This window comes from Leucopleurus acutus (genome assembly GCF_964270905.1).
Source record: "Leucopleurus acutus genome assembly, chromosome: 5".
In the NCBI taxonomy this organism is placed as follows: domain Eukaryota; kingdom Metazoa; phylum Chordata; class Mammalia; order Artiodactyla; family Delphinidae; genus Leucopleurus; species Leucopleurus acutus.
Window position 1 is genome coordinate 60944139 of NC_139147.1, and position 26613 is coordinate 60970751.

Below are 26613 nucleotides of genomic sequence, written 5' to 3' on the forward strand. Positions count from 1 at the left end.
CCTGATTCCCAGATCAATGCCTTTTAAATAGGGAATGATAAAAAATCATTTTTACAATTTAAAGAATAGAAACAGCTAGGAAAACCATTTAATTTCAGACTGATCTTATGTATAAAAGATTGTTAAAATCATGTCACATAGAAGGCTTGAGTGTTCTTATAAACATGAATAATATGTACTTATAAATTGATCAAAGTGTCATTACAATTTTCATAAAATTTGCACATCAGCAAATGACCCAGTTTATGCTAGTTTGCTTTCTTCTTGTTAATCTACATTGTTTTATTTAATCTGCTTTGCTACAATAGAAGCACGGTATTTTTATTCTACCATGTTGCAGATCATCATTAAGTTTCTTAGTAAGATCTAGTGGTATTCAATGGAAAATCCAATTTGCCTAGCAATTTCTATAAAGAATTTCCTTTAACAATAATTGGGGATTTTAAGAACTACGCTTAAAAAAGAACTATTTCAAAATTCCTCTATTTAAATAGTAAACAACATGAACTATTTTGTAAGAAAATGGGCTGTGAGACTGGGAGTTACCAAATATACTAATTATTTATAGGGATAGGGTAGGGCACAAGGGGCCAATATGGGAATAGCTATGAATTGAACTAACTTGGATAGGCGTTCATTGACTGTAAAACGTTGATTCACAAAGCATGTGTTTGCCCAACAAAAGACTGACAGAAAGAGTGTTTATTAAATCATATAGCAGTGCCACAGTTACAGAATCCAAGGTTTAAATGAATAGGTGGGTCATTCAGCAGTAGAGGGAGACTAAAGAGATCTTAGCTATGTTTTCTTTCTCTGTGTGCATGTGTGTGCACACAAAATAGGTCTATTCATTTCATACTCAACAAACATTTATTAAGCACCTACTTTGTGCTAGAAGCTATTACCAAAATAAATGATCCAGCTTTTTGTGATTATCCTCTCCACAGCTGTATCATAGAGATGCATAGTAATCTATACCTGACTAATGCATTATTACAAAAACTGAGAAAGTGGGTAGGAGGAGAGGATTGAAGGAGCAGCAACCTAAATTTCTCATTTTATACAGCATACAATTTCATTAATGTTGATAATTTTAAAAAATAGGTCTAAATATTTTTTTAAAATAACAGTAATCATTACTAGAAGAATAAACTGTGCTTTAAAACTCCCAAATAGGGCTTCCCTGGTGGCGCAGTGGTTGAGAGGCCACCTACCGATGCAGGGGACATGGGTTTGTGCCCCGGTCTGGGAAGATCCCACATGCCGCGGAGCGGCTGGGCCTGTGAGCCATGGCCGCTGAGCCTGTGCGTCCGGAGCCTTCTCCGCAACGGAAGAGGCCACGACAGTGAGAGGCCTGCGTACCGCAAAAACAAAAAACAAAAAACAAAACAAACAAACAAACAAAAACCTCCCAAATTGCTAGATTGATAACAAACAAATAATATAGTCATATACCAAAAGAGAAAAAGAGAGAGAGAGAGGGCCAAGGATGCAGAAAAACATAGAAAGTAGTAAATAAATTTCTGAGATAGTACCAGATATAGTTTTTACAACAATAAATATTAAGTTAATTAGTTTATTATTAAAATAAACACTATAACATAGGCTTAAAAAACCCACAAAATCTAACCATAGGGTAGTAGTTTAAGAATACTAGTTTTGGTAGTGGAGAAAACTGAGCTCAAATATTACTTCTGCCATTTACTAGTCATAACCTCTTTCCTAAGAGGACATTTATTTAGCTTGTTTATATCAATTTCCTAGTTTATTAAATGTAAATAAAAATAACTGATTATAGAGAGAATTGAATAAAATAGTATCTATAAAGTTCAGTGCCCAGCACCATTAAACATTCAATAATAATAACTATTATTTATAATATTTGTTTTAAAATGATGTATCTAAATGAAAGAGAGGTAAAAATCAAAGGAGTGTTGTTCAAGATATACTGATAACTGAAAAAACTGATACAATATAAAATGAATAAAACTAAAGAGGTAGAGTGAGACTTAAAAGAAAGTAATCATTTCTGCAAAGAAAAAAGCAGTGAGGAGGGCTGAAGCCATAAGCCTACTGAAATCTGGATCCATAAGCACATAGAGGTGGCTGGGAGTCTAGGTCTTTGAAGTAATGGGGCCAAAAAGTTTCTATATGAAATGGTGGATCTAAGTCTGTCTTACTACTTCAACAAGAGTCTACACAAAGTATGACCAACTGCTGCCTGGGGCAATAGCTTATATAGAGTTGAAGGCACTGAAAGGTGGAAGGATGAAGATACAGCCTCAGCCTTGAGTTCAAATATTCCTAAAGGTAAGCTGAAAGGACACCTTTGTAAGATTTGGATTAGGACTATTAAGCCAGGAATGCAGATAGGCGCAACTGGAAAACCATTAGTCAGGGAGGTATGAAAAAATTAAAAGAGAGAGAGAGAGAGAGCTTACCAACAGGCAAGACAAAACAGCCTTATGACCCACATCAACCTGCAAAACAAAATTCTAAAACATAGCAAGGTAGGTTTATTCCTAGGTATTTTATTCTTTTTGATGCGATGGTAAATGAGATTGTTTCCTTAATTTCTCTTTCTGATCTTTCATTGTTAGTGTATAGGAATGCAAAACAACCACAAAATTAATAATTGGAACATTCACTCCAGATAAATTTGATTTTATAGAACTGTCTGACAATTACCTCAAAATGAGTATATTTGCAATGTTCAGAGATAAATAAAAGAATCATACCTGTAAAAAGAACAAGAAATTATTAAATAAAAATAGACAAGATAAGAAAAGATGAATAAAAATCAATCAGAAATCTTAAAAATGAAAAAAAATGTTCACTGTCATAAAAATGCAATAGATGGGATAATTTAAGATTGGGCAGTTTCAAGGAGAAGATTAAGTGAGTTGGAAAGTGATATTAAGGAATTCACTCAGAAAAAAAAAATCACAGAAAGTAAAATATGCTTTTAGAAAATGAAAAAGCGGTTGAGATATGGTAAATTGATTGGGAAACACCAAAATGTAGCTATAAAAATCCCAGAAGGATAAAATGAAGGTAATGACAAATATACAATAAAAGAAAAAAAATAGCTGAGAATTTTCCAGAATTAGAGTCTTGAGATTAGAAAATATATCCTTAGTTCATGACTGATAATTTAAAATAAATTCACATCTAAACACATTTCAGAGAAACTATAAGATATTAAGGATACAGAAAAACTCTAATAAGTTACCAGAGGGAAAAGGCAGAGTACTTAAAAAGAGATGAAAAATAGATCGATAGCAGACTTTTCTTAAGTAATGATAGTAGACAGAACAATAGTCTAAGATATGATTGAGTAATATCTTCAAATGCTGAGCAAAAACACCCAATTAAATTGTTATTTAAGGTAAAAGATAAAATAAAGACATTTTTAGGTATACATAAAGAGTGTACTCCCCAGGGCCCTCCCTAGAGAATTACAGAAAGATGTAATTCAAAAAGAAGGAAAGTAAATCCAGAAAGGAAGCTATAGAATCCACAAATAATGGTGTGCATAGTATTAACTAAAACTATGAGTAAATACAATAAAGTGCTGATTATAAAAATAAATGATAATTATTTTTGGACATGTTTAAAACAAATAAGTAAAACTAAAACTCTATTCAACAATTACAATAATGAGAATGATACTTAAGAAGTAGATAAAACATGATAGACACATTTTTTTTTTTTACATTAAGGACAAAGCCAGAAATACTAAGAAGTGAATTTTATTTTTTATTAGAAAAATATGTAGCTATGTATACATATAAAAATTTTAGTATGAGCACTAAAGAAAAAGATAAGCCACCTATGGACTTCAAGCCCAGCAGTAAAATCCATATACTAAAAATAATTTTTAAAACATTTGTTTCAATCAAAGTTATATGAAACACATCTTACTATAGTGCAATTAAGTTCAGAATCAGTAATAAAAATAGAGGAAATATATGTTTAGAAAATAGAAATGTACACTTTTTTTATTTTTGGCCGCACTGAGCGGCATGCAGGATCTTAGTTCCCCGACCAGGGATCAAATCCACACCCCCTGCAGTGGAAGAACAGAGTCTTAATCACTGGACCACCAGGGAAGTCCATAGAAACATACACTTCTGAATAACTTAAGGGTTAAAAATAAATCAAAAGAGATATTACAAAATATTTAAAATTGAACAAAACTACACATCAACACATGCTATGCAGCTAATGAGAAATTTGAATGAGAATTTAGAGACCGATTTATTTTGAAAAACAATAAGAAGTATTAAAATTAAATGAGTAACAATTCAACTCAGGAATCTAGAAAAAATTATCTAAATAATAAAGTAGAGTGAAAAAAATAATGTTGACAAAAGCAGAAAGTAATGATATAGAATACAAAGACACAATAAAATAGATAAGCAAAATCAAAAGCCAACTTTTGAAAAGAGTTAATGCAACAGAAAAATGTCTGACAGCTATAAGAGAAGAGAAGAGGCTAACATAAATAATATTAGGAATAAGAAGGGGACATAATTAAAGATAAAATTAAAAATCATAAGACTTTATGAAGAGCTTTGTGCAAATAAATTTAAAAGTGTAGATTAACTGTTAATTGTATATTTTCCAAAAACAACTTCTTAAAATTGACTTAAGAAGAAATATAACCCTTGAATAAACCAATAGCCATGGAAGAAAAGGAACTGATGATAATCAAAAGTTCACCCTACACTACCTACCCCCTACTAACAGAAAATAACAGGTCCAGATGATTTTAGAGGCAAATTTAACCAAGTCTTCAGAATAGGTAATCTGTATAATATAAAAACTATTTCAGAAATAGAAAAAAAAATAAGAAAGAAATGTTGCTCAACTTATTTTATGAGGTTAGTATCACCATGACACCGAAACTCTGCAACAACAGTTTTAAGAAAATTAAAGACTAATCTCCCCATGCAAACATACTATTAAACTATCAGCAAATTCAAGTCAAGAGTGGATTTAAAAAACACAACAGGACCAAGTAAAGTTTTTTTGCAGGAATGTAAGAAGTGTTTACTATCAAGAAATGTGTTAATATCACATAAAATATTAACATATTAATGGGAAATTTTAATCATATTATTGATGCAGAAAATGCATTATACAAACTTCAACTAGTATTCTTGATTAAAAATGTTTAGCAAACTTTAAATAGATGATGGAAAATTTCTTACAATAATTTTGATTTATCAAAATCCTAAGCAAATACCACATTTCCAAAGCATTTCCATTAAAGAAAGAAACAGAGCATTCCGAATATCACTGCTTCTACTCCATGCTATATAGAGGTCTCAGTAATGCAATATGACAGGAAAAAGAAATTGAACATTTAAGAATTGAAAGTTAAGAGACAAGTTGGAATTATTTACTGATGATATACATGTCTATGTAGAAAACCTAAGAGAATTTCAGTTTAGCCAGTGGAACTAATAACAGAGTTCAGCAAAGTTGCTGAGTATACACGAATAATAACCAATAAACAATACAGTGGAAAACAGATTCTATACATAATATCATGAAAACTAAGTTACATGAGAGGAACTCTAACAAAACAGGTTCAAGCGAGACCTTTATGGTGAAAATTATAAAACATTATTAAAGAACTTGAAGGAAGAGCTGATTAAGTAGAGGAATATAGCCTTAATGTCAGAAAGACACAGGGTTATAAGAATATCCATTCTCCTCCAGATTATTCTCTAAAGTTAATGTAAATACAAACAAAATTCAGCAGGGCTTTTGCCAAACTTGACTGACTAACCCTAAAATTCATATTGAATAGCAAAAGGCCAAGAAGAGCCAAGAGAACTTTAAAGAACAATGTAGAGAGATTTACCTTACCAAATAACAAGAATATTATAAAGCTATGGTAATTAAGGTACTTTTGTGTTAGCACAAGAATAGAGAAACAGTCCACTGGATAAAGATCCTAAAAAACAGATTTGATGTAGGCGAAAGATGGCATTACAAATTAGGGGGTAAGGATGACTAATTTGTTAAATGGTGCTGGGATAATTGGGTTATCCACATGGAAAAAGAATAAAATATGATGCATGTAAGATACCATATACAAAAATAAATGCCAAGAAGATTAGAGATCTAAATGTAAAAGGCAAAACTTTAAGACTGTTAGAAGAAAATATAGGAAGGTTTCTTAAGGATCTTGTCATATGGAAGGATTTTTTAAAATGACATAAGAGCACAAACCATAGAGGAAAATATCAATAAGTTTAACTGCATTAAAATTAGAAACTCTTAAAAATAAATGCTACTACAGGCACAGTTAAAAGAGAAACTGAAAATTGGGAAAGGACATTTGCAATCTATATTGCCCAAAGGATGAGAATCCAGAATATTACAACCACCACCAAAACCAAAACCAAAAGCTGTCCAAAACAACAATAGCAAAACAAATACCCCAATAAAAACATGGGTGAAGATACAAATAGGCAACACACATGAGGAAACCCCAGTGTAAAAAAGTGTAAAAACTTTTAAACAATATATTATTCAATCCCCTTCAGTCTGACAAAAATGTAAAAACTTTGGCCATTCCAAAATGTTGTGAAGCATGTGGAGAAGATCTCATAGATTGCTAATGAGAATGTAAATTGGTACTATCATTTTAAAGAGAGAAATTTTATAGTTCTTAGTAAAGTTAGTAAAGTTAAATTTAAAAAAATAAAAAATATACAATAAAAATTTCAAAATGCATTATTTCTTACAGTTTAGCATTTCCTCCTCTGTGTACAAACACGTACAAAAATGTTAACTACAATTTTGGTGGTGATTGGGAAATACTGGAAATAATGTCTAACAATTAGAGACTCAGATTTTAGTGATACATACAGTAGAACGCATTTTATGTAAGTCATAATACATGGCTTATGTAAAGCTAATTCATGATGACAGAGATCAGAAGAGTTTTCCTTGTTTTTAACGTTTTGTTAAAGTTTTGGAGGATATTGCCTATAAGGGGGCATGAGGGATTCTTCCTAGGTGTTGTGAATGTTTTGTATATCTTGGATTGAATATTGTCGCATGGATGTATACTTACCTAAAAGCTCATCAAGCCATACACTTAATCTGTGTACTTCACCATACATAACTTAGAATAACATGATAAAATCAGGTTGGGAAAAAAATTTTCCACATTGATTGAGGTTTGCTTAACTTGGGTGCTGGATTCTTGTATGTTCACATTATTCTTTATACTTTTATATGCTTGAAATATTTTACATTAAAAAATTGATAAGACAAAGACTACTGCTTTTCCTAACTAGAATTAATCAAGGTAAAAGAAAGCACTAGTGCCATCTTCTCCTCTTCACTGTCCCTGACACTAGGTCCAACTATTCCAGGAATCAATAAACACTTCACAGCCAAACATACTTACAAAGTGATCAAAAGCAAAACTTTCAATTCATTTCTTGACTATGTGTAGAATCTAGGCTTTCTTAAGTAAATGACCAGCAGTATGTATTGTTAATACGATGCTACTAATGCACAAAGATCATTCATCCATTTAGGTTTTTCAACTGATGAAGTACGGGATGCATTGCCAAGGATTTTTTTGATGTGAATCAACAGGTGGTTTGGCATCAATATTGCTATTTGTTTCTGGGCTTCACCTCTGGTTTCAGAAAAGAAAAAGAGACGATACCTTTTCAATGTAGTATTTCAAGTCAACCATATGGAAAGCAAGGTTTTATTCCAGCCAATTCTCTTTCTCTCAAAATGTGGAGGAAAAGTGCCAGCCACTGCTACTCTCGCCACCAGCCATGGTACAGATGTTTGGAAAATGCAAAAATAGAGAAATGAAACAAAAAGAAAACCCTCAAAAATAAATTTTGCATAAGTGAAAAATAGAGTATATAATTATCATAGCTGCAAAAAGGTAAATGCATTTTGTATTTTTTTCCCTTGTGTTAAGCTGAAAGAGCCCAAACAAACAAAAACATTGATGTTTTAACTTAATGTTTTGTTGAAACTGACGATTACGAAGACCAACTCAAACGTGGCTAAAAGTGGGAATAAAAAACAAATTTCTTTTAATCTGATAAAAGATTTTTTATCTCCAAAAATGTTAGAATATGACCTATTTAAATGAATATTTATTAAAGGAATAATTATAGACCATTTAAAAATACATGTTTTCAGGTGCCAAAATGGGAATGGAGAAGTGTTTCTTTGAAATCTTGTAGGAGAAAAGAAATAATTGAAATTATAATAGTTCCTTATATGACTCAGATAAAATACAGCTTGGAAAGAAATGTCTCCATACTGTTCAAATGTATGTCCCTGAATTGGCTTAGCCAATTTGTAGACCTGGTTTTTCCAAAAGCAAATGTCCTATTAGATTTAAGCACATCGATGTAAATTACTCTTTGTTTAAAAGAAAGTTTTAAAAAAATAATGTAATTTCTGAGAGAATATTGCCTGAATTGAAAGTTAGACCTCGATTTAGGCCTAGCTCTGCCACAATTTTGTTGTGTACCTTTGTTCCTGTTATAACTGAGATGTTTGGGTCTCAGTGTCCACATCTGTAAAGTGGGAGTGTGGTGACACAAAGACAGAACCCTCTCATCAAGCTCCTTTCCAGCCCCACCATTCTATGAATCTAATGAAATTACTCCAGCATGAGAGTTTTTCTTTACTTCCTTCCTTTCTTAAAATAGACAATCAAATAAGTAAATATATATTAAAAGCACATACACTAATCATCTATCCCTCTGAATAGGAAGAGAGAACATTGTTTTTTGTTGCCATTATCTATTCCCTAATGTGTATTTAAAAAGAGAGTTCCCATAAAAAAGACTTTTATTTTTTCCTGAATCAAAAATAGCATATCATTTCTTTGCCATTTACGTTCTATTAAGAAAGAAAACAGAAAATCATTATAGAAATTATATTAGGAACTTTAAGAAGGAAGAAAAGAGTCACTAAAATTCCATTTAAAATTCAAATGGTTCATTTACATGCTTTCTTTGACAGAAGATATCACTGCCACCTCAAACTCCCTTCACTTCCTTTTCCAGGGGCAATATCCTTAACTGTGCAAACCAGGACCCTCGTCACACACCTTTCCCACCTGTCTTCTGAGGTAACAAAGCTGCGGTATAGATTACAGCCTGAGATACTTGGGATGGGAGTAAAACATTTCATCTGGGAGACAGTACTGTGATACATTTGCCAAATCTAGAAGAAAGTTAAGCCCCATCACTACTTTGGCAAGAAATTTCAGTTCTCATGGCTGAACAATGATCATCATTTTTACACAAGACTTTTAAAAATGAAAGCACCTGGGGCGCCAGAAAGAAAATAAGTCTGAGAATGCAAGTTTTTCTGTCAATATTTAAACCAGATAAGACACTATCAATGCACCCTTAACCAAGGGTCTGAAAAGAATTCAGGGCACCTGACACCTTGGTGAATAAGAGAAGCTCAGCTTTATGAAAAGGCCAAAGTCTTCGGGGGCGAAAGCTCCATTGTTCCAAGTGCTGATCCGCCTAAGACACCAGCAGAGGCAGAATGCTTGGAGGCAAAAGGCAAGGCTCCTGTTACAGGCTCCAGCTCTGGTGTATACGCTGATAAGCCTGGGACCCACCAGACGCACACTCAGGAAACACCAAGGGTGGGTCCCCCTGGGAGCGGAGGGCTCCTCAAACAGGAAGGCGAGAGTCTGAAGTTGCACAGTGTATGAGCACTCCCTACTGGCTGCTGAGGTTGGAGATGAACTGGTGGTTTCTGAGAAAGGGCTGTCCCAGGTTTCTGTGAGGAAGCTGATGGATGTACCTCATTTTCTAGGGGATAAGGGCGTGGCTCTGATTACGTTTAGATTGCTCCAGATGTCATGCTGAATGAGGAGGAGGCGAGGAAAGGCTATGGATAGCAGGAAATCCAAGAACTGGCAAAAACTGTGTAAAACTGGTATATAATTTTCATTAACTCTTCCAGGTACAGTATTCCGCCCTTAGCTGAGGGGGAGAGATTCCAAGAACCCCAGTGGGTGCCTGAGACTACGGATAGTGCCAAACCCCATATACACTATATTTTTTGCTATACATACATAACTATGATAAGCCAGACACAGTAAGAGATTAACAACTAATAATAAAATAGAACAAATATAACAATATACTGTAATAAAAGTTATGTGAATGTGGTCTCTCTGTCTCAAAATCTTTTTGTACAAATTTAATGACTTTTCCATCTTAACTGAGCACTTATCATGCACTGTGGCCATAGCTATTGCAGTTTGATGTGCGACAGCAAAACTAGCATGAATTTCTTTTTCCTTCTTCACAATTCCATGGATGGAAGATTTGTTCTTACCAGAGATCTTAGCAACCTCAGCATACGATTTTTTTTCATAAGTTGAGAACTTTCACCTTTTCAATTAAAGGAAACACTTTACAGCTTCTCTTTGGCATATCTGATGTGCCAGCATCACTGCTCTTGTGCTCTGGGGCCATTACTAAGTAAAATAGGGTGACTTGAACACAAGCAATGCCGACTCAGTGGAGCTGATAACTGAGCTTCCTACTAAGTGACTAACTGACTCCTACTAAGTGACTATGCAGTAGGATACACTGGACAAAGGGATGATTCACATCCCAGGTGGAATGGTGTGAGAGTTCATCATGCTACTCGGAACGGTGCACAATTTAAAATGAATGAACTGTTTATTCCTGAAATTTTCCATTTACTATTTTCATATTGCAGTTGACTGTGGGTAACTGAAACCAGGGAAGGTGAAACCGTGAATAAGGGGGGGCTTCTGTATTAACATTTTATAAAGTATATACAGACCTGTGTATGCACATGTGTGTGTTTGGGGTGAAGAGGGTGCGGGAGGAAATGAATTTCTATGTGGCTCATTTTATCCTAGCAACAGGAATCCTTGGGACAGTCCAATGTGCTTATACTATTTATGTTTTACCAGAAAAATTCCACCCATAAACTTGATGAAACTGCCTGGTGTGTTCACTATACCGCTGCACCTAAGCCCTAGACCGGTGGGCCCAAGCCTGGGGCAACAATATGCTATGTCCCCAATGCTCTGCTCTGTTTGGGTTCTTCTGTATAATAAGATGAAGGTCAAAATGGCAGCCTGCTAAAAGCAGAAGCATTTCAGTTGCAGGAATAACTTGCTTGTCATCAATTTGTTAATGCAATAGTCAAACATTTCTTTGACATGTACAGTATCAACTAACTTCAACAGATAAAGGGTCTAGAACAGGAAGATGCTGCAGATGCTTTAGCTCAGAGGAAGGCTTAGCAGAGCCAAAACGTCAGCAGGGCCTGTTTGTTCCATACTTTCCACCGGGCTCTGTGAAAGAAATGTTAGATTACTGCAATGACAAGTTTGTGACAAGCAAGTCATTTGTGCAACTGGTGCGCTCCTGTTTTTATCTGTTTACCATTCAGACTTGTGAATGCCATTTCAAGCACTTACAGGATTTCTGGCTCCCATTAAGGGGAAATGGTTTCTCCATGTTTAGAATTTTCTGCCTCAAAGAGAATTACTAAGCAATTATTTATCCCTGTGGTCACAGTGTCACACAAAAGCACTCTTGTGTTGTTTAGTCGGACTGAATCATGAAATGGAGTCCTGGGGACTGGATAGCTTGGAGCATCAGAAATTTCTCATCTAGTTTATTGGAATGACTACAAAGTAAGTCTGTAAGAGTCAATAAAATTGTGGCCAGCTTGAAATACCTTGCTCTTTTGCTCTGGAATCATATATCAAGGCCATATGTTTTAAGGCACATAAACTCACTTCTAATGAGTAGATCCTGAGAAGCCAAGGCCTATGTCACAGACACGGATGTGATCTAACATATGATAGTTTTGGTGACAAGGACTGCTTCAACTGTTGAGAAGGGGATTTACATGGCCTTCTCCCTGTGTTCTGTGGGTAATTAAAGGCCCATGCAGAAAACATTTTAGGTGTGTGGTAAAAGGTAATATCATAATCTAAAATTAACACTTGGGATCATCCTTCCTAGGCTGACTTTTGCATAGCAAATGGCAGATTTTATATCAAGAATTCAAGACTGTCTCATGGGATTCTTCACCTGAGATTGCTGAGTAAATTTTCATGAGTCATTTTAACCTCCTGGGAGGAGGGTACAAAATAATAATACCTGTTCCTTGTTTACCTGACATGAATGGTCTCAGGATCAATGTTTTAAAACATGAAGAATGCCTTCAGAACTCACGAACAATATTTCCTAAAAGTCATGTATTCTTTTTATGATTTAAAATTTTTGTCCATTGTTGGTACTGGATTTATAAATGATTCTAGGTATATCTCTTAAAGAGGTATACCTCTTAAAGAACATGGAAAACTTCATGTTTTCCATGTTTTGGAAGTTTTGAAGCAGGGAGACAGATGCTCACAATATCTAGGGAAGCAAGTCAAAGCTGGATCAGAGGCTGGAATGTTAAGAACCAGCCAGAAAGTGATGATGTAAAATGAGGCAGAGCTTGGTATGGTGACTAGAGAATGTTACAGAAATGTATATTTGTCCCTGCTGAATAAAAATTTTATTGTTATTAATCATTTGCCAGATACTACATGCATTGCACAATTTACATGTCTAACATAATCTTTATAACAGCTCTATGGTGTGCGTATTATCAATTTTTTTTCACCTGTGGAGACTAAAACTTATAGAAATTTAAATACTTTACCATAAATCTGTAAGTAGCAAAGGTTTGAAACTATTTTCCCTTAATCCAAAGCCCTGATACTCTTAACCACTGAAGAACTGAAGTCACTTCCACTGCCTTCAGAAGACTTTTCTCTCTAGTTTACTGGGAAACATTTTAATCTGAAAATGTAGATATTTGAGAATTTGATACAAAAGGCCTGGTGAAAATATTCTGGCTCTAGCTGTGTTGCCATCCTTCTTAGGCCTCTGGGAAAGCTGAGCTTCATCAAGATGTCGTTCCTTTTGCCTCGGCCTGACCTATTCTGGCTTTAATACACTGGGGAAGAGGTGAAAGGGATTCTAACCTAATCATGTATCTTTGTGCCGTGAATGCAGGGTGTTTGGCTGCCTCTCCCTGTGTCCATGCCGACTCCTTTCTCTCTCTTCATGTGTATAGCCTTTAGTTCACCCTACTCTTTGCTCCTATGTTACCTCCAGGGAGCCTTCTTTGGTCACTTGTCTGCTATTGTTTTTAGATGGGGGAAGGGGCAGACATCTTTCTTACCATGACAAGGATTACTGAAACAGTCTAAACTTCAAACTTTGCACAGAATGTATCCTTTGTTCAGTCTTCTGCTTTGTTTCTCTTTAATGATAGCTTTGCCACAGGTTCTTCCTATGTAACTCAGAGCTATGCAAATCAAACTGGTAAGCAAGACGTTGCAGCTGTTCTGTCTTAAAATGATCGGTGTCCAAGAGGTGGAGGCCCGAGTGAGGGATGTCTCCTGAATATTACATGTCTAATGGCTGCTTTCCTTGCATGAGTAGCAAAAAATGAGCTCAGTGAGATTCCTGGGTCTCTTTTTAGTGTGTGCTCAGGGTGGATCCCAAGTGGTTTTAGCTTACACAAACTTTTTGTTTCATGATATTTCTAATTTAAAAAAAAAAATTTACTTCTAGGGGTTTCCCCAAGCACAAGACTCTTACTTAAAAGTTACTCAAAAAGATACCATGCATCATGCAGAATCATAAAATCACAGGGCAGTGTGTAAAGGACCCTAAAACCCCGTGGTCTGAGTCTTGATCTGGTGTCTGAGTTTGCTCGCTGCAGTCATTCAGCCTCTGCTGCACACCGCCAGGGGAATGTTGCTTTCAACCTCACAGACAACCCAGTCCTGCTCTAGGACACTTCTGTTTGTACAAAATGTTCTTCCTTATATTAAACCTTAACGTGTCTTTCTAAAATTCCCCATCATGGCTTCTCGTTCTTTTTTACCACACTTTTCAATCCTGAGAGCTTCAGGGAATTAATAGTTTAATGGCTCATTTAGTGACAATTCTTATACATTTCATATACCAACAAGGGGTTTAGATTGTCTTGCCTTGACCCTCTTCCCTCACCACACATAAGTTAAATTCCCATTCTACCCCTCTGACAACCCTGGGAAGAATGAAAGTCAGTAAGTCTACCCAGTTTTTTCATTTCCATTTGGATGTAGATAACACGTGTGACAAAGCATTCTTAATCTCTTCGATTTTCTGTCCAACTCTGTGGAAGTTTTGCTAGACAACCTCAGGCAGACTTGACACCTATAGCTATTCATAGGGTGACCACACAGTTTACTGTCCAAATGGGGACACTTTTTGAGGGTGAAAGGACCCTATAAATAATTATACCAAGACCACAGGCAAAACCCAGAAATGTCCCAGGCAAATCTGTACAATACTTTTCATCTACCTTTACTCCAACATCCATCTCTTCGCACCTTAGTTCTCTGTTTCCAAGTCTGCTTCTCCCAACAGTCTGTGAGCACTCTTTAGTGATGGACACATTTATCTGTGTACCTCTAGTTCCTAGAAGAGTACTTAGCAAGTAGGAAGAGCTTGGTGTATATATATTTTTAAATGAGGATATACTTTTTCCTACTTGTTTACTGTGGACTTCTTCCCTTATTTTTATAAGCAAATTCCACCAACACATGTTGGCTTCATATTTTTGGAGATGAAGCAAAAATACTTAGTGTCATAGGAGGGGAATGATTTAAGTTTAATAGAAATGAGTTTGACTTTGAATATTGAGAGCAACAGGCAGAGTGAAATGTGCTAACTTTTCCACTAAAAGTCTACTCTACCTCTTTACAGAACACTGAAAATATGTTCTAATCTCTTTGTTCACAAGTAATTTTTTTCAGCAGCTGTACCCACAATTCCAAGTTTGTAGTAAATCAATTATTATAGGCAATGATGGTAATATAGTGTGACGGTTACATATATGTGATCATATGGAACAAAGGGTAACACAGTGTGATTCCTGAGAATTCTCCACTAAAACATTGGTGGCACTTCTGTTGCTTTCACCTTGGCCAACCACATTTAGCAGTCCTGGTGGCTTTTAGTAGTGTTTGCTTCTGAATAACAGTGGTTTTTAAAAAGACAGAGAAGAAGAAAGTCCTGAAAAATGAGAATCACCTAGAGAAGTCATTGCTTCCCTTCACCCTGACACATTTAAACCATTCCATAAAGATGAGTCTATACTGTTTAGGTTAAAGAGCTTCAGAGAAGACAAACCCAGAACTTCCCTTTCAGTGTTTAGAAGCCTCACTATCAAGAGCTTACCTCATTATCAAACCGAAAGATTTTCTGTTGCAGTGTAAGCCTATTTCATCACTATGGGGCCTCAGTGAAGAAAAGAAAGTCTCATTTCTTACTTCCCATAACTTGCTTAAAAATCAATCTTAGCTCACTATCTCAATCTTTTTTTTTTTTTTTCTGTTAGGATGAAAAAATTCAATGGTTTGACTTTTCCTTAAAGACTTTTTTTCAGAATTTTATTTTATCTTTTAAAATTAATTTTTATTGTAGTATAGTTGATTTATAATGTTTTTTAACATCTTTATTGAAGTATAATTGCTTTACAATGTTGTGTTAGTTTCTGCTGTACAGCAAAGTGAATCAGTTATACATATATCCACACTTTCTTAGATTCTTTTCCCATATAGGTCATCACAGAGTATTGAGTTCCCTGTGCTTGTATAGAGTAGGTCCTTATTAATTATCTATTTTATATATAGTAGTGTGTATATGTGAATCCAAATCTCCCAATTTATCCCTCCCCCCTGCTTTCCCCCTTGGTAACCATAAGTTTGTTTTCTACATCTGTGACTCTATTTCTGTTCTATAAATAAGTTCATTTGTACCATTTTTTTTAGATACCACATATAAGCAATATCATATGATATTTGTCTTTCTCTGTCTGACTTCATTCATATGACAGTCTCTAGGTCCATCCATGTTGTTGCAAATGGCATTATTTCATTCTTTTTTATGGGTGAGTAATAGTCCATTGTATATATGTACCACATCTTCTTTATCCATTCATCCATTGATGGACATTTAGGTTGCTTCCATGTCTTTGAATTTAAATTTTACTGGAATGGGGTTTAATAACTCTTTCTCTCCAGAATGTTCATATTCAATTTCAGCTGAATATCAAACAAGCATGATTAAGTGTCTGATCCACGCTCAGAGGAAATGGTAGAGATATCTATATTCTTCATGCTTCTTATACAGTCCACTATTACACCTATGTTTAAATTTTAGTTTTACATTTCACACTCCTGATTTACTTTCTATGCTCTACTTCTAGATGCTATTTTGCCCACAAAGCTAGCCATTCCTTATTTTCAATCCATCAGTGACATTTACAAAACAATCATGGATAATGGAAAATATAAGACTTTCAAGAAGATTAAAAGAAACAAAGTTATAAGCCTTCCCTTACATATGGCAAACTTATAGAGAAAGAAGAGAACCTCATAGAAAAGAAGCAACAGGGATATGCATATTCAGGTACGTGGTGTTAGTTTAGCAGCTATTAAGATGTGCAAGCTAACATGGCTATATGAACTCAGATATAAACGATGAGAGAGTAGTGAGACAAGTTGCCACTTGTGAGGTTTATTTTCCTTCCTGAGAATATTAACGTTAACTTCTATTTAACAACATTCTGTTGATTTTCTGTTTTAGGGAGTGTTCATTTTAAATTTGTCCTTTTTCTGAAGTGGTTGGTTATACCTATGTCTCAAATTGCTGCTATTTGGACACTGTGCATAAAAGCACTGTACTTTGAAAGCATGCATTCCCTGTCCTCAACATATAAAACAGTGATTTACAACTAACTGTTTAGAATCTCTGGTGCCCTGTTGTTCATGTGATTTGCATCACTTTTCCTTGACTACTTCTTAAAATATAATTTTTATATTAAAATGCATTTTGTTTTGAGATTTTTGAAATGCTGCCACCAATAATTTAGAATACACTGGGTTTGTTAATATAGGAAAACATGTGTCTAGTTAATCAAGGTAATCGAAAACCAGAATCCAGAATGGCATACCATTTCTCCATTTCTCCATATTGACTCCTGAGAATTCTGAAGTGCTTGGCACCAAATAAACAGGTTAGAAATTGTTTTTGTTTGCTTATGTGTTTTTTGTCATTTGAGACAAAATCGAAAGCTTTGGCGCTAGATTATAACTCTAGCTTTGCCTTAGTTCACCAGAGCTCTCATTGGACCAAGAAAGAAGACAAGGTATTATACAGCATGGCATTGTGCTGGTTAATACCTAGAGTCCTGGTATTGTCAAAGGATTGCCAAATAAGTTTTACCAAGGCTTTCCTGGGATATTTTATTTCACATAGGTTAGATTTCCATGATTATAACTTGTAGATAGCAGTATTAAAATGGTTGCAAATGGTGCAGTTTCCCAAATAGTGACTTTTATTTTGGCAGAGAAGAGACAGTGAAGGTAAATATAAAAGTATCATCACCCGCAAACCAGAAAGGTGAGCTAGAGCAAAACTGTACCTTTCTTGGGTGATCAGCCACAGAGCACCATTTTTTTAAATTGAAGTATAATTGATTTACAATGTTGTATTAGTTTCTGGTATACAGCAAAATGATTCAGTTAAGAGTATATATATATATATATATATATATATATATATATATATATTTAGTTATTTATTCTTTTTCATATTCTTTCCCATGGTGGTTTATTACAGCATATTGAATATAGTTCCCTGTGCTATACAGTAGGACCTTGTTGTTTATCTATTTTATATATAAAAGTTTGTATCTGCTAATCTCAAATTCCTAAATTATCCCTCCCCTACCCCCTTTCCCCTTTGGTAACCATAAGTTTGTTTTGTATGTCACAGAGCACCATTTATATAAGAATTTGAATTTCTATACTGACCTTATTTTCAAATTGCATTGAATATAAATATAATAATGCTGTTAATAAGCAGTTCATTTACTAAAATTATAGAGAAATTTTCTCCAAAATAGATTACTTAGTCCAATCTATTACTTTGTCTAATCTATTCTCTATTTTGCCCCATATATTGTTTTACAGAATTTTATTCTATAAAAATCTATATCATATAGTTTCTAAACAGCATAATCTATTCTTTTTTTTTAAATAAATTTATTTATTTTATTTTACTTATTTTTGGCTGCATTGCGTCTTCCTTGCTGCACACAGGCTTTATCTAGTTGTGGCGAGTGGGGCCTACTCTTTGCTGCGGTGCACTGGCTTCTCATTGCGGTGACTTCTCTTGTTGCAGAGCATGGACTCTAGGCACGCGGGCTCAGTAGTTGTGGTGCACAGGCTTAGCTGCTCCTCGGCATGTGGGATCTTCCTGGACCAGGGCTCGAACCAAAGTCCCCTGCATTGGCAGGCAGATTCTTAACCACTGAGCCACCAGGGAAGCCCAGTATAATCTATTCTTATACCCAATCTGTTCCACTCCCAACATACAATTCTAAGCGACTCACATACATAATGCCACATTCATTATTTTGGGGCACATAAAAGGTCTCTGGGTCCATGACTGCTAGTTAAGCAGGTAGCTTCCAAGCCACTATTACATGAGTAGAAACTGAAAACTATATACTTTATAATTATTGGATAAAAGAAGACATTCACTATGGAGGAGCATATAGTTATTTCAAAAGCAGTGGCTTCAAAAGCAACGGCCCCGGAGGAGGAGCTTCAAGATGGCGCAAGAGTAAGATGCGGAGATCACCTTCCTCTTCACAAATACAACAGAAATACATCTACATGTGGAACAGCTCCTACAGAACACCTGCTGAATGCTGGCAGAAGACCTCAGACTTCCCAAAAGGCAAGAAACTCCCCACGTACCTGGGTAGGGCAAAAGAAAAAAGAAAAAAACAGAGACAAAAGAATAGGGACAGGACCTGCACCAGTGGGAGGGAGCTGTGAAGGAGGAAAGGTTTCCACACACTAGGAAACTCCTTTGTGGGCGGAGACTGCGGGTGGTGGAGAGGGGAAGCTTCGGAGCCCGGGAGGAGAACGCAGCAACAGGGGTGCGGAGGGCAAAGCGGAGAGATTCCAGCACAGAGGATCGGTGTCAACCAGCACTCACCAGCCCGAGAGGCTTGTCTGCTTACCCGTTGGGGCGGGCGGGGGCTGGGAGCTGAGGCTCGGGCTTCGGTCGGATCCCAGGGAGAGGACCTGGGGTGGCGGCATGAACACAGCCTAGAGTGGGCTAGTGCACCACGGCTGGATGGGAGGGAGTCCGGGAAAATGTCTGGAGCTGCTGAAGAGGCAAGAGACTTTTTCTTTCCTCTTTGTTTTCTGGTGCGCGAGGAGAGGGGATTAAGAACGCTGCTTAAAGGAGCTCCAGAGACGGGCGCGAGCCGTGGCTATCAGCGCGGACCCCAGAGACTGGCATGAGACACCAAGGCTGCTGCTGCCGCCACCAAGAAGCCTGTATGCGAGCACAGGTCACTATCCATACCACCCCTCCCGGGAGCCTGTGCAGCCCGCCATGCTGGCCTCTGCCACCGCAGGCTCGCCCCGCACTCTGTGCCCCCCCTCTCCCCTGGCCTGAGTGAGCCAGAGCCCCCGAATCAGCGGCTCCTTTAACCCCGTCCTGTCTGAGCGACGAACAGATGCCCTCAGGTGACCTACACGCAGAGGCGGGTTCAAATCCAAAGCTGAACCCTGGGAGCTGTACGAACAAAGAAGAGAAAGGGAAATCTCTCCCAGCAGCCTCAGGAGCAGCAGATTAAATCACCACAATCAACCTGATGTACCCTGCGTCTGTGGAATACATGAATAGACAACGAATCATCCCAAATTGAGGAGGTGGACTTTGGGAGCAAAGATATATATATTTTTCCCTTTTTCTCTTTTTGTGAGCATGTATGTGTATGCTTCTGTGTGTGATTTTGTCTGTATAGCTTTGCTTTTACCATTTGTCCTAGGGTTCTGTCCGTTTATTTTTTACTTTTTAAAATTTTTTTCTTAATAATTATATTTTATTTTAATAAATTTATTTTATTTTATTTTACTTCATTTCATTTTATCTTCTTTCTTTCTTTCTATTTCTTCTCCCTTTTATTCTGAGCCATGTGGATGAAAGGTTCTTGGTGCTCCAGCCAGGAGTCAGGTCTGTGCATCTGAGGTGGGAAAGCCAACTTCAGGACACTGGTCCACAACAGACCTCCCAGCTCCACGTAATACCAAATGACAAAAATCTCTCAGAGATCTCCATCTCAATGCCAAGACCCAGCTCCACTCAGTGACCAGCATGCTACAGTGCTGGACACCCTATGCCAAACAATTAGCAAGACAGGAACACACTCCATCCATTAACACAGAGGCTGACTAAAATCATAATAAGGCCACAGACACCCCAAAACACACCACCAGACATGGACCTGCCCACCAGAAAGACAAGATCCAGCCTCATGCACCAGAACACAGGCACTAGTCCCCCCCACCAGGAAGCCTACACAACCCACTGAACCAATCTTAGCCACTGGGGACAGACCCTGAAAACAACGGGAACTACGAACATGCAGCCTGTGAAAAGGAGACCCGAAACACAGTAGGTTAAGCAAAATGAGAAGACAGAAAAACACACAGCAGATGGATGAAGGAGTGAGGTAAAAACCCACCAGACATAACAAATAAAGAGGAAATAGGCAGTCTACCTGAAAAAGAATTCAGAATAATGATAGTAAAGATGATTCCAAATCTTGGAAATAGAATAGAGAAAATACAAGAAATGTTTAACAAGGACCTAGAAGAACTAAAGAGCAAACAAACAATGATGAACAACACAATAAATGAAATTAAAAATTCTGTAGAAGGGATCAATAGCAGAATAACTGAGTCAGAAGAACGGATAAGTGACCTGGCAGGTAAAGTAGTGGAAAAAACCACTGCAGAGCAGAATAAAGAAAAAAGAATGAAAAGAACTGAGGACAGTCTCAGAGACCTCTGGGACAACATTAAACGCACCAACATTCGAATTATGGGGGTCCCAGAAGAAGAAGAGAAAAAGAAAGGGACTGAGAAAATATTTGAAGAGATTATAGTTGAAAACTTCCCTAATATGGGAAAGGAAATAGTTAATCAAGTCCAAGAAGCACAGAGAGTCCCATACAAGATGCATGCAAGGAGAAACACGCCAAGACACATATTAATCAAACTATCGAAAATTAAATACAAATAAAAAACACTAAAAGCAGCAAGGGAAAAACAACAAATAAAACACAAGGAAATCCCCATAAGGTTAACAGCTGATCTTTCAGCAGAAACTCTGCAAGCCAGAAGGGAGTGGCAGGACATATTTAAAGTGATGAAGGAGAAAATCCTACAACCAATATTACTCTACCCAGCAAGGATCTCATTCAGATTTGATGGAGAAATTAAAACCTTTACAGACAAGCAAAAGCTAAGAGAATTCAGCACCAGCAAACCAGCTTTACAACAAATGCTAAAGGAACTTCTCTAGGCAGGAAACACAAGAGAAGGAAAAGACCTGCAATAACAAACCCAAAACAATTAAGAAAATGGGAATAGGAACATGAATATTGATAACTACCTTAAGTGTAAATGGATTAAATGCTCCAACCAAAAGACACAGACTGGCTGAATGGATACAAAAACAAGACCCATATATATGCTGCCTACAAGAGACCCACTTCAGACCTAGGGACACATACAGACTGAAAGTGAGGGGATGGAAAAAGATATTCCATGCAACTGGAAATCAAAAGAAAGCTGGAGTAGCAATACTCATATCAGAAAAAGTAGACTTTAAAATAAAGACTATTACAAGAGACAAAGAAGGACACTACATGATGATCAAGACATCAATCCAAGAAGAAGATATAACAATTGTAAATATTTATGCACCCAACATAGGAGCACCTCATTACATAAGGCAAATGCTAACAGCCATAAAAGGGGACATCAACAGTAACACAATCATAGTAGGGGACTTTAACACCACACTTTCACCAATGGGCAGATCATCCAAAATGAAAATAAATAAGGAAACACAAGCTTTAAATGATACATTAAACAAGATGGACTTAATTGATATTTATAGGAAATTCCATCCAAAAACAACAGAATACACATTCTTCTCAAGTGCTCATGGAACATTCTCCAGGATAGATCATATCTTGGGTCACAAATTAAGCCTTGGTAAATTTAAGAAAATTGAAATCGTATCAAATATCTTTTCCGACCACAATGCTATGAGGCGAGATATGAAATACAAGCAGATGGAGGCTAAACAATACACTACTTAATAACCAAGAGATCACTGAAGAAATCAAAGAGGAAATCGAAAAATAACTAGAAAAAAATGACAATGAAAACACGACAACCCAAAACCTATGGGATGCAGCAAAAGCAGTTCTAAGAGGGAAGTTTACAGTAATACAATCCTACCTTAAGAAACAAGCAACATCTCAAATAAACAACCTAACCTTACATCTAAACCAATTAGAGAAAGAAGAACAAAAATCCCCCAAAGTTAGCAGAAGGAAATAAATCATAAAGATCAGATCACAAATAAATGAAAAAGAAATGAAGGAAATGATAGCAAAGATCAATAAAACTAAAAGCTGGTTCTTTGAGAAGATAAAATTGATAAACCATTAGCCAGACTCATCACGAAAATAAGGGAGAAGACTCAAATCAACAGAATTATAAATGAAAAAGGAGAGGTAACAACTGACACTGCAGAAATACAAATGATAATGATAGATTACTACAAGCAACTCTATGCCAATAAAATGGACAACCTGGAAGAAATGGACAAATTCTTAGAAATGCACAACCTTCTGAGACTGAAGCAGGAAGAAACAGAAAATTTGAACAGACCAATCACAAGCACTGAAATTGATATTAAAATACTTCCAACAGACAAAAGCCCAGGACCAGATGGCTTCACAGGCGAATTCTATCAAATATTTAGGGAAGAGCTAACACCTATACTTCTCAAACTCTTCCAACATATAGCAGAGGGAGGAACACTCCCAAACTCATTCTACGAGGCAACCATCACCCTGACACCAAAACGAGACAAAGATGTCACAAAGAAAGAAAACTACAGGCCAATATCATTGATGAACATTGATACAAAAATCTGCAACAAAATACTAGCAAACAGAATCCAACAGCACATTAAAAGTATCATACACCATGATCAAGTGGGGTTTACCCCAGGAATGCAAGGATTCTTCAGTATATGCAAATCAATCAATGTGATACACCATATTAACAAATTGAAGGAGAAAAACCATATGATCATCTCAATAGATGCAGAAAAAGCTTTCGACAAAATTCTATACCGATTTATGATAAAAACCCTTCAGAAACTAGGCATAGAGGGAACTTACCTCAACATAATAAAGGTCATATATGACAAACCCACAGCCAACATTGTTATTAATGGTAAAAAAATGAAACCATTTCCTCTAAGATCAGGAACAAGACAAGGTTGCCCACTCTCACCACTATTACTGAACATAGTTTTGGAAGTTTTAGTCACAGCCATCAGAGAAGCAAGTGAAATAATAGGAATCCAAACCGGAAGAGAAGAAGTAAAGCTGTCACTCTTTGCAGATGACATGATACTATACATAGAGAGTCCTAAGGATGCTACCAGAAAACTACTAGAGCTAATCAATAAATTTGGTAAAGTAGCAGGATACAAATTTAATGCACAGAAATCTCTAGCATTCCTATACACTAATGATGAAAAACCTGAAAGTGAAATTAAGAAAACACTCCCATTTACCACTGCAACAAAAAGAATAAAATATCTAGGAATAAACCTACCTAAGGAGACAAAAGACCCTTATGCAGAAAATTATAAGACACTGATGACAGAAATTAAAGATGATACAAATAGATGGAGAGATATACCATGTTCTTGGATTGGAAGAATCAACATTGTGAAAATGACTCTACTACCCAAAGCTATCTACAGGTTCAATGCAATCCATATCAAACTACCACTGGCATTTTTTACAGAACTAGAACAAAAAATTTCACAATTTGTGTGGAAATGCAGAAGACCCCGAATAGCCAAAGCAAGCTCAAGAAAGAAAAATGGAGCTGGAGGAATCAGGCTCCCTGACTTCAGACTATACTACAAAGCTACAGTAATGAAAGACACTGTGGTACTGGTACAAAAACAGAAATATAGATCAATAGAACAGGATAGAAAGCCCAGAGATAAACCCATGCACATATGGTCACCTTATCTTTGATAAAGGAAGCAAGAATATACAGTGGAGAAAAGACAGCCTCTTCAATAAGTGGTGCTGGGAAAACTGGACAGCTACATGTAAAAGAATGAAATTAGAACACTCCCTAACACCATACACAAAAATAAACTCAAAATGGATTAAAGACCTAAATGGAAGGCCAGACACTATCAAATTCTTAGAGGAAAACAGAGGCAGAACACTCTATGACATAAATTACAGCAAGATCCTTTTTGACCCACCTCCTAGAGAAATGGAAATAAAAACAAAAATAAACAAATGGGACCTAATGAAACTTCAAAGCTTTTGCACAGCAAAGGAAACCATAAACAAGACCAAAAGACAACCCTCAGAATGGGAGAAAATATTTGCAAATGAAGCAACTGACAAAGGATTAATCTCCAAGATTAACAAGCAGCTCATGTGGCTCAATATCAAAGAAACAAACAACTGAATCCAAAAATGGGCAGAAGACCTAAATGGACATTATTCCAAAGAAGATATACAGTTTGCCAACAAACACATGAAAGAATGCTCAACATCATTAATCATTAGAGAAATGCAAATCAAAACTACAATGAGATATCATCTCCCACCAGTCAGAATGGCCATCATCAAAAAATCTACAAACAATAAGTGCTGGAAAGGGTGTGGAGAAAAGGGTGCACCCTCTTGCACTGTTGGTGGGAATGTAAATTGATATAGCCACTATGGAGAACAGTATGGAGGTTCCTTAAAAAACTACAAATAGAACTACCATATGACTCAGCAATCCCACTACTGGGCATATACCCTGAGAAAACCATAATTCAAAAAGAGTCATGTACCACAATATTCATTGCAGCTCTAATTACAATAGCCAAGACATGGAAGCAACCTAAGTGTCCATCTAAAGATGAATGGATAAAGAAGATTTGGCTCATATATACAATGGAATATTACTCAGCCATAAAAAGAAACGAAATTGAGTTATTTGTAGTGAGGTGGATGGACCTAGAGTCTGTCATACAGAGTGAAGTAAGTCAGAATGAGAAAAATAAATACTGTATGCTAACACATATACATATATGGAATCTAAGAAAAAAAAAAAGGTCATGAAGAATCTAGGGGCAAGATGGGATAAAGACACAGACCTACTAGAGAATGGATTTGAGGATATGGGGAGGGCGAAGGGTAAGCTGTGACAAAGCGAGAGAGTGGCATGTACATATATACACTACCAAACGTAAAATAGATAGCTAGTGGGAAGCAGCCGCATAGCACAGGGAGATCAGCTCGGTGCTTTGTGACCACCTAGAGGGGTGGGATAGGGAGGGTGGGAGGGAGGGGGATGCAAGAGGGAAGAGATATGGGAACATATGTATATGTATAACTGATTTACTTTGTTATAAAGCAGAAACTAACACACCATTGTAAAGCAATTATACTACAATAAAGATGTTAAAAAAAAAAAGAAGAAAAAAGCAATGGCCCCCATTCTGGTGTAGGTACGTCAGAAATTTGGTATCATATTCCTCCCCCCACCCTTTTTCAAAGTAGATCTCAAGATGAGTACTAAAAAGCAATCCTTTGGTTTTAGTAACACCTCTTGCTTAGGGTACTTTTTGAGTTAAAAGTTGGCAAATGGTCTTTTTAGGAAGGCAGAAGTAGTAATCATTATGAAATCGTTCAATCATTCATAAACTAAAAATAAAATGGCAATTTATTGGCCCAAAATAGAGGAGTACAGAGGTCTGAATAAAGGTACCCTTGTGACTGGGATATAACATAGAACTGGAACTAGATAGGTCATTTACCTCTGATGCCTTTGGGTTGGAGGTTGTGGGTCTCTATTGAGTGGTGTCTAGCACTAAGTATCACAGAGGTACCGACAAAGCTCATCTCCATAACAACAGTAGATTTTACTCTATGTTAAGATAGACCTGTTTTTAAATTTTTGAAAAAATGTTTTATATTTTATTTTTTGATTCTTAGGTTGCTATTGCGATTTGATTTTATTAAAAAAATTTTATTGGGGTACAGTTGATTTACAATGCTGTGTTAGTTTCAGGTGTAGAGCAAATTAAATGTCCATCAGTAAAGGAATGGATAAAGAAGATGTGGTACATATATACAATGGAATATAACTCAGCTCTAAAAAATATATATAATCCCATTTGCAGCAACATGGATGGACCTAGAGATTGTCATACTGAGTGAAGTAAGTCAGACACAGAAAGGCAAATATCACATGGTATTGCTTATATGTGGAATCTAAAAGAAAGGCTACCAATGAATTTATCTACAAAACAGAAATAGAGTTACAGATGA

General features: G+C 36.3%; 1 protein-coding gene across 20 annotated transcripts in view; it reads right to left on the reverse strand.

Annotated features, from left to right (window-relative positions):
• Positions 1 to 26613, reverse strand: part of ZBTB20 (zinc finger and BTB domain containing 20) — a 799009-nt gene that overhangs the window by 231704 nt on the left and 540692 nt on the right. For 3 of the 20 annotated variants that reach the window (XM_082839977.1, XM_082839972.1, XM_082839965.1), the window contains one exon: positions 7703 to 7802. The exons of 16 other annotated variants lie outside the window; for them this stretch is intronic. The gene's annotated coding sequence lies outside the window, so the exon portion shown is untranslated. Of the gene's footprint in view, positions 1 to 7702; positions 17697 to 26613 lie in introns of those variants that run through there. One more of the 20 variants, XM_082839966.1, reaches the window with a different exon arrangement.